The 9,989-nt window shown below is 41.0% G+C and overlaps 1 long non-coding RNA gene across 1 annotated transcript; it reads left to right on the forward strand.

Moving 5' to 3' along the window:
* Window positions 1–6,186: 6,186 nt before the first annotated feature.
* On the forward strand, window positions 6,187–9,610 carry LOC123328480. Its single transcript, XR_006543331.1, has 2 exons — window positions 6,187–8,307; window positions 8,907–9,610. It is a non-coding gene; the product is annotated as an uncharacterized LOC123328480 (long non-coding RNA).
* The last annotated feature ends 379 nt before the right edge of the window (window positions 9,611–9,989 follow it).

Here is a 9,989-nt window from a genome sequence, read left to right on the forward strand (position 1 = left end):
TCTCTTTCTATGGACTGCTGTCATCTACCCGTGAGGATGGACCCAGGTGACCTGTTTATATTATATTGACCTTGACCATTAACCTGGCATAGTCAATTCAACAGGATTGGACACCTGGCCTAGGCTGAATCACTCAGAATGTTTTTTCCTGAAAATTTGGAATTGATCCTGAGAGAGCTACTCTGTGTCTGCAATTGCTTTAATTAAAGATATGTAAATTCAGGGACTGTGAGTGTGGCCATGCTTGGCTCTGCGTATAGAGAAGTATCAAAAGGCAATCTATGGAGAAAAAGAGAATTAATTATGCCAGGAGTGCAGGGAGAGGCAGGGATGAAAGGCCATTTAGCCTGAGAGAGGGGAGGGGGGGGGGGAAAGGGAGGAGGGCAGAAGAGGGAGAGGGAAGAGGCGGAAGGAAGAGGGGAGGGGTAGTAAAGTTCACTTGTTTGCCTTTCCCCCTCCCACCACCCTGAGACGCATCTGTTTCCTACTCTGTGTTAGGCACTGTTTAGACCCCGGGGATACTGTGCTGTCAGGACGACAGTCTACCTCCCTGGAGGCTCGGATTCTAGAAGGAAGGTAGACCTGGGCTCTGGACAGCGCTCTGGTTCCTGGCCCGTGTCTGCTATGCAGCCTCTTCATTTTCTGCCCTGGGTCCATCTCACTGTTTCTCATGATAATCCCTCTTCCCTCACCAATATGCCTTAGCTTGTTTGAGTGAGCATTGCTTGTGCCAGAAGAATCTTGATCAAATACACATTTGTCAGTTTTCAAAAAGATTTTCACTCTCCTGTAGCCTGAAATTAGAAAGAAATCTGCTCCGACAATCCCAAGATTCAAGCTCCATTCTGCTTTATATCAATAACTACCTATGCGTGGATCCGATAAATCTGTACAGCCAAAACTAGTAGCAACTTGTGGCAGTTAGCAAAGCAGGCTAATTATATTTATTTCATCATGTACTATGGATTGTGTGGTTTGATTAAAAAATGTTTTGTCGAATGCCTAATTCCTCATATTGATTTTCAGTCCTATTTTTCCTTTCGATTTGTATGGGGAGCTTCTTCCCACCAGTACAAAGGACAGTTGTTCACATTTTACCATGTTTGACTAACAGTCTACTTTTCTGCTGAAATAGTCTACAGGAAATTCCAAACATTGTGACTTCACTCTCAAATACTTAAGTATGCCTCTCTATACAAATAAAACATTTTCCTTCATAAGACATTAGGCCTTAAGGCTCTCCGGCAATAATTCCTTCATATCATTTCATATACTATCCATATTCAGTTTTCCCCACTTGTCTTCTCAATTTGTTTAGTTGTTTTATTCAAATAGAGATCCAAAAAAGTCCACATGTTGTATTAGATTGCACATCTTTTAAGTCTCTTTAAATCAAGAACCAAGAGCAAATCACTACCATTTCATTCATGCCATTGACTTAAAGAGATTGGTTGTCCTGTAAAATGATACACATTCTGAATTTGTCTGATGTCTTCCTCATTACAACATTGGGTTTGTTCCTGTCTTTTGCTTTCTTTTATTTCTAAAAGCTTTAATATTACTGGGTGAAATATTGGGTTGGCCAAAAAGTCCATTTGGGTTTTCTTGTAACATCTTATGGTAAAACCCAAATGAACTTTTTTTGGCCAATTCAATATTTTGAGTTTTACTATATTGTTTGTATAGTCAAAGCTACGGTTTTTCCAGTAGTCATATATGGATGTGAGAGTTGGACAATACAGAAGGTTGAGCACTGAAGAATTAATGCTTTTGAACTGTGATGCTGGAGAATACTCTTGAGAGTCCCTTGGATGGCAAGGAGATCAAACCAGTCAATCCTGAAATAAAACAACCCTGAATACTCATTGGAAGGACTGAAGCTGAAGCTCCAATACTTTGGCCACCTAATAGGAAGAGCCAACTCACTGGAAAAGACCCTGATGCTGGGAAAGATTGAAGGTAGGAGGAGAAGGGGATGACAGAGGATGGGATGGTTGGATGGTATCACCGATTCAATGGACATGAGTTTGAGCAGACTCCTAGAGATAGTGAAGGACAGGGAAGCCTGACATGCTAAGCAGGACTCCATGGGGTCACAAAGAGTTGGCTACAATTGAGTGACTGAACAACAGCTGCATGTTGCATTGTTTTAGGAGAACAAATATCTGCCTATTTCAAAATGCCAAGATTGATCAGTGGATTCAACTGGTGTCAGCAGACCCATCCATTATAATGTGTGGTTTTCATCTTATAAGTAGAAGTAATCTGCCACAAATACCTAGTTCTTCATTATTAGTACTGATTGCTGTTTGTTGCCTAAATCAATTATTACATTAAGGGTTACAAAATGATGATTTTATCATTGCATCTTTCTTTAACTATGCATTAACTGGACTTCTTCTTTAAAAAGATTTCCCTCATCAACTAGCACTAACTGGTTACTCTGAAATACAGTTCATATAATGAAGACAGGATAAAAGTTTAAGATTGTGCTTTAATTCAAACTGTTCAGAGTAATAGTCCATTGTTTTTAAGCATTTGTCATTGAAATTACTTAATCAGTAGTACTTGTGATATCATTAACAGAATGGTGACATACCCAATGCCTGGATTAAAATTCTATAAAAAATGATATAAAATTCATTATATCAAGAATGGACTTGGCATGAAGATTACATCTCTATGTAATAATAGACAAGGGGGCTGTCTGTAGGTGCCTGAATGTGCTATTCATTTTGAAAAGTTTTGGAGGTAAAATTCTTTTTTTTTACCCTTAAACTCATAATTCGGAGAAGGCAATGGCAACCCACTCCAGTACTCTTGCCTGGAAAATACCATGGGCAGAGGAGCCTGGTAGGCTGCAGTCCATGTGGTCGCTGCGAGTCGGACACGACTGAGCAACTTCACTTTCACTTTGCACTTTCGTGCACCAGAGAAGGAAATGGCAACCCACTCCAGTGTTCTTGCCTGGAGAATCCAGGGATGGGGGAGCCTGGTGGGCTGCCGTCTATGGGGTCACACAGAGTCGGACATGACTGAAGCAACTTAGCAGCAGCAGGAGCAGCAGCAAACTCATAATTATTTGATTTTTTTTCTCTCCACTTTTAAATCACAAGATCTAAAAAAATCAGTTTATGCTATTCATAGTGTACACAACACCTGTATAGAAAGGAAGGGACACAGAAATTAAGGTGGAAGAGTGGGGGTGTGGAAATTACAATTTTTGGAAAATTTTCTGGTCCCCAAATGGTTCACAGTTTAACAAATAATCTCTAAGCAATGGGCCACATAGTAATCCACTATTTCAAATACTTTACTTTGAAAGAGAGTTTAACTTAGAACATTTCTTCAGCCATTAAGTGTAGTGTCAAAGTTATATAATAACAAAATAGTCTTATCTTGTTATTTAGACTTCTAGCTGCTACCTATGGAGCATCCAGGGTTTGGCATTTCCTCTTATAAATGGTCGCTGTCTTTTGCTATATGGACGTGATGTGACAGTTTTTGTGATCCCAAGAGTCAAGATTTCATGGGAAATTTTCCTGTGGCAAAGGCTCTTTACATTCCAAGATGTTTGCCAGAAAGTTTATTTGCCTCCATGCATGTTGTTGACAATTGCCTTCTTAGCAGATGACAGGTGTGACCTCTCGTGAAACCTTGCCTCTTATCAAGCTTATTAAAGAGCTCTGCCACTATTTAATCAGTAGGGTTGTAGCAGACATCAAACATGACATGTCTAGTTTCAAGGAATGCTATTTACATTGAACACGACGGCTCAAGTCCAGAGGGCTATGCCCTGCCCTCCATATCATGTTCTAAGAAGTTTTGGGGAAGCATGTCATGGCCTCTTCCTGAGTGTAGGGAAATGAACAGGAAATCATTCTTTCCTTTGGGAATTGTAAATAAGGTGCATGTGTTCAGCCTGGAAAAGTATTCCTCTTCTCTTGGACCAGTCATGACAGAAGCTATGGTTTGTCAAGTCAAGGCACAATACTGACAGGGAAGCAAAGGGTAGCTAGCCTTCTGTCTGTTTTTAATTTTCTTGCAAATTTGATAGTCGAACTACATTCTTAGCTCTGGTACCCATTCTTACTTTTTTAAAGGTAGAAAAGAAATGTGGCTTGGTGTTCTTAAAGACTTAAGAGCACTTAAATGTTGTAATTTTCATGGCAATATAGAAAAAATAATATTTTGTTGTATTACTATTGTACATATCCTGGCAGAATATAGCTCCTAACTGGAGCCTAAGCCATATCTATGAATGGGAATCAGAAATGTTCAGCCGTTCCTAAAGCCCCACCATCAACCTCCTGTACACCCTCTGCCATTGCTGTGGTCTTCCAGAGGCAAAAGCCACAAGACACAGAGGTTTCAGTCATGGGTTCCAGAGTCATAGTTCCTGAGACTGAAATCTGACTTTACCGCGTGAGGACTGTGGCATTGGCAATTACTCAGCTTTTCTCCTGGGTCAGGTGACCTTAAAATGGGGAGATTATCCTGGATTATCTAGATGGGTCCAGAATAATCACAGTGCCCTTACTGGTAGAAGGAGATGGGCAAGGGAGAACCAGAGAGGTGACAGTGTAAAGGCTCAGCCCACTATTTATACTTTGAGAATGGAGGAAGGGAGCCATGAGACAAGGAATGCAGGGGGTAAGGATGAGGCCAGGGTCAACTCTAGATGCTAGGAAAGGCAATGTAATGCACTCTTCCTGAGAGCCTCCAGAAGGAACACAGCTCTGTGGACACCTCGATTTTTAAACCAATGGGAGTTCTATTTTTAGATTTTTAAGTCACCTCCATACTGTTCTCCATAGTGGCTGTACCAATTTACATCCCCACCAACAATGTAGGAGGGTTCCCTTTTCTCTGCACCCTCTCCAGCGTTCATTGCTTGTAGACTTCTTGATGATGGCCATTCTGACCAGTGTGAAGTGATACCTCATTGTAATTTGCATTTCTCTAATAATCAGGCATGTCAAGCATATTATCCTGTGCTTTTGGGGCATCTGTATGTCTTCTTTGGAGAAATGTCTGTTTAGATCTTCTGCCCATTTTTTGATTGGGTGGTTTACTTTTTTGATACTGAGCTACATTAACTATTTGTATATTTTGGAGAGTAATCCCTTATCAGTCACTTTACTTGAAAATGTTTTCTCCCACTCTGAGGACTGTCTTTTCACTTTGCTTATGGTTTCATTTGTTGTGCAAAAGTTTTTATGTTTAATTAGGTCATATTTGTTTATTTTTGTTTTTATTTTCATTACTCTAGAAAGTGGGTCCAAAAAGATATTGCTTCAGTTTATATCAAAATGTGTTCTGCCTATGTTTTCTGCTAAAAGTTTTATAGGTCTTCAAGGCTGGTGCCCTTCCATAGAACTACCATATGATCCAGCATACCCACTCTTGAGCATATATCCAGAAGAACCATAATTCCAAAACATACATGCACCCCAATGTTAACTGCAGCATTTTTTACAATAGCCAAGACATGGAAGCAACATAAATATCCATTGACAGAAGAATAGTTGAAGAGGATGTGGTGTATATATTACTCGGCCATAAAAAATTTAAATAATGCCATTTGCAGCAACATGGATGGGCCTAGAGATGATCATACTTAGTGAAGTAAGACAGAGAAGGCAATGGCACCCCACTCCAGTACCCTTGCCTGGAAAATCCCATGGACGGAGGAGCCTGGTGCGCTGCAGTCCATGGGGTCACGAAGAATCGGACACGACTGAGCAACTTCACTTTCACTTTTCACTTTCATGCATTGGAGAAGGAAATGACAACCCACTCCAGTGTTCTTGCCTGGAGAATCCCAGGGACGGGAGCCTGGTGGGCTGCTGTCTATGGGGTTGCACAGAGTCAGACACGACTGAAGCGACTTAGCAGCAGTAGCAGCAGCAGTGAAGTAAGGCAGAGAAAGACAAATATATGATATCACTTATATGTGGAATCCAAAAGGATGATACGAATGAAAAAAAAAAAAAAAAGGATGATACAAATGAACTTATTTACAAAACAGACTCATAGCCTTCAAAAACAAACTTAATTCCCCAATTGTCCAGTTGTTAAGACTCAGCATTTCCACTGCAGAGGTCTCAGTTTTGATCCCTCGTCAGGGAACTAAGATTCTGTGGTTGACCAAAAAAAGAGAGAGAGAAAGAAAAAATGGGAAAAGTTTAAAAACCAAAAGCAAGAAATCCTACAAAGGGGAAAGGTGAGGGGAGGGATAAATTAGGAGGTTGGGATTAACATGCACACTACTCTAGATAAAATAGATGATCGACAAGGACTTACTGTTTAGCATGGGGAACTATACTAAATATTCTATAATAACCTATATGGGAAAAAAATCTGAAAAAGAATGAATGCGTGTATAACTGATCCACTTTGTTGTACGCCTGGAACTAACACAACATTGTTAAGCAACCATATCCTAATATGAAATAAAAATTAAATAAAAAATAAGCCAGTGGACTCCATTTTGGCAAACTCCAGAACTGTCAGATAATACATCTGTGTTGTTTTAAGCATCTAAATTTGTGGTAATTTGTTAACAACAGCAGTAGGAGATGAATCCAATCACTATAGCTGCTGCCTCGGGCATAGACTCCGGGTGGTGGGCAAAGCAAGAAGACAGAGAATAGTTAAGGGCCACTGTGATAATCCATGCGAGACGTGATGGCAGCTTGGATCAGGGTGAATTAAAACTGTACTTTATAAGGCAGAAAATAAACAAAACCATAGAGTAAAGCTAATTTTTTAAAAAATTCCTACCATGTACCAGGATGTATGCTCAGCCATTTTCATTTTTTAAAATTTAATCCCCACAACAAAATGAGGTAGGTATACTATTGTCTGTGTATCATACATGAGGACTGAAGGGGCTGTCCCCGGCTTACTGAATACAAAGGGGCAGCCAAAATTCAAACTCAGGCTCTGATATACCAAATCTCTCTCGCTTGCCTTTTTGTTCTCCCCTAAGTCCTTAACAAAATTATGTGTAAATGTTCTCGTTTAAGTGGTCCCAGCTGTGCCTCTGAGCATTCTTGAAAGGGTGGGCTGGAGGTGAAGCCAGAATTGCAAGGACCTCTGGGGACAAATGAACCTCAGAACACAGGAGTTAAGGCTATGGGCCGTGGCTCCCTTCCAAGAGGAGTCCTGTCTCCATCATCAACTGCGCAGAATCTGGGCTTCATTGAGCTAAAAAAGCCTTGGGACTCCCTGACAGTTGTAAACAACTAATTAGAATATGGGAAGATAGTTTCTGTGTTTGAAGTTTGTGCAAAGCACTAACCCAGGCATCGCTTTTCTGTCCGAGATACAGCACTACTCAGAGTGCTTGATTATAAGAGGATAAACGTTGAAACAAGCTTCACGTGTCTACTTTTCTGTGATAATGTGAAATTTGTCTGATTAAGGCTTATTCATGACACTGATTCTGCGGGCCCTTTAGGAATCAGGTTCATTCTACCTCTTTCGATCACGCAGCAGATCTTGCATCTGTAGTTGGGCACCAATGCTGGAACTGGCTGCTCAGCTCAGGGTACGAGGCCTGTGTGGACAAGTTTGGCCTTCAAGGTAGAAGGTTGAGGGCCCATTCTGACCCTTCTGATGAGCGTCACCTACAGCTGACCTCTCTCATCTGTTGCCTCTGCAGCCTCTCTGCAAGAGTTGCTTGGGAAGGTACAGCTGGTTGGGGCTTTGTTCCTAGTTTCTGATCCCACGAGCTGGTGAGATTCGTTGGCTTCCTGTGGATTTCCCTCGGTTTACCTGCTGGTGGATAACCCGGTGATTTTGTGATATGCCCAATCTCTAGGCTGGGCCTGAGTCTGTTCAACCCCTCATTTTTCTAGTGTCATTTTCAGTCTGTGTCCTTCCAGAATAAGAGCATTCTCAGCAGCGTCTCAGTTGTTGGTTTTTTTGTTTGTTTGTTTGTGCTTTTTCATTTGGCTGTGCCAGGTCTCAGCTGCAGCCTGGGGATCTTTCGCTGTGGCATGCAAACTCTTCGTTGCAGATATGGGATCTAGTTCCCTGACCAGGAATCAAACCCAGCCCCCCTGCGTTGGGAGTGCAGAGTCTTAGCCACTGGACCACCAGAGAAGTCCGTCCTTAGTTGTTTTTTAAAAATTTCTCTGGAACAATCAAGCTCGCAGTGGTGTTTCCAGGATGGAAGGTCACTACCCCTTTAGTGAAAGCTGACTGCTGGGCTTAGGCCCTTCAATGGACATGTTTTATGTCACTCTCATAACAGTTCTGCATGGGTAGATATTACTGCTATTCCCAGCAGGGACCTTGGTAAGTGGGGAAGTCATTCTAAGTCACATCCTTGATTTTATTATAGAAAAAGCAAAGCTTTCTCCAGGGAACTGGTATCATTTGACTGTGGTGTCAAATTACACAGGAGAGATACATTCTTCCTTCCTGGATAAGGTGTATAGAAAGACTGCTCTTCTAACTTCTTGCTGTAGGTAGGTACCTTGACAGAGAGCAGAAGGAAAAGTTGGCATGAAGTGGGAGTGAGATGGACATTTGTCTACCAAGAAACCAGTGTCTCTAAGGAAAGGAATGCAGAAGGCTTCTGAGCTATGTACGGCAGGCATTCTCTGACCCATTAAGGGAGACCCACTAGAGAGTATACCAAATGGTGAACACATTGCCTGTACATCTCATTTGCTCATTCACAAAATTAGGTAATTATATCCCAAAGGGAGAAAAACTGCAGCATTGAATATACAGTATGCATTCAATGTCACTACAGGTAGCAGATTGAGTTTAACAAGCCATATGGGTTGTAATTGTCTGAGTATGATTAATTCATAATGTTTGTTCATTTTATGCCTTATATTATGATGTGTTATTATTTCATTTAATTACAATGTATGTCCTTTTTCTAGGCATGATCAAGAACCCTTAGGAATTTTGATATTCCCTCAGATAAGAACAAAGAGTGTCTCCGGCTTTCTGGACTTTATCTGGGACTTATTTCTTTCGGTGCAAGTTCCACGAAAAGAGCACCGTGAACTCGGAGCAGATGGTGCATCCGTCCATTGCCGAGCTCCACTTGCAGCCTGAGGAAAACTTTATACCGAAGGTGGAAATAATGGCTTTCTGCTCAGTTTGTTGTAAATTCTAAATGGGGTGATGGAAGGCTGTAATGATCACTGTTGTTCAACGCCTCTGGGCTCCAACATCTGGTGAATGCCTGTACTAGCTGACAGCTGTTAGCCTTGGTATCACAGTGTGCTGCCCAGAGCTTTTGTTCTAAGTAGGCTGGGAATCGGGCTTGAAGCAAGTATCACTAGTTCGTGTATCAAGATGTTAAAGAGAGAGAAAACAATTTTATTTTCAGGATTAATTTCACTATGGTACATTTAGTAAAAACAGAGCCTTTTGCATATTGTTATGGAAATGCTGCAGGCTCTTACCCTCAAAACCCAAGATTTTTATTACATTTTTAGCACAAGACTGTAAATTAATATTCTAAGCCATTTGGCCTCTGTCAGAGATAAATCCAAATTGCTAACAAGCACAAGATAAATTTAGGAAAATTGGCTTATGTCCTGAGATCAGGTTTGAAGATGAATCCGTAAAACTTATACAACAGAAAAGAAAACAATTCGCATTTTGGAGATAACAGACTGAACGGGTACCATTAAAAAGTATAGTACTTTGACTTGGAATAAGCAGTTTGTCTATGGTTTTAAAGAATGGAATTTCATAAATTATGCAGGCAAGGTGGTTGGTGTAAATATTTCCTTTACTAAGATTATGCTGCTGCTGCTGCTGCTAAGTCGCTTCAGTCGTGTCCGACTCTGTGTGACCCCATAGATGGCAGCCCACCAGGCTCCCCTGTTCCTGGGATTCTTTAGGCAAGAACACTGGAGTGGGTTGCCATTTCCTTCTCCAAGATTATGCTAAGATACTTCAAACCTAGGTTTTCTGTGACTAATATCATTTGAATAGGAACAAAATAAAAT

This window comes from Bubalus bubalis, chromosome 2 (genome assembly GCF_019923935.1).
Source record: "Bubalus bubalis isolate 160015118507 breed Murrah chromosome 2, NDDB_SH_1, whole genome shotgun sequence".
Lineage (NCBI taxonomy): Eukaryota > Metazoa > Chordata > Mammalia > Artiodactyla > Bovidae > Bubalus > Bubalus bubalis.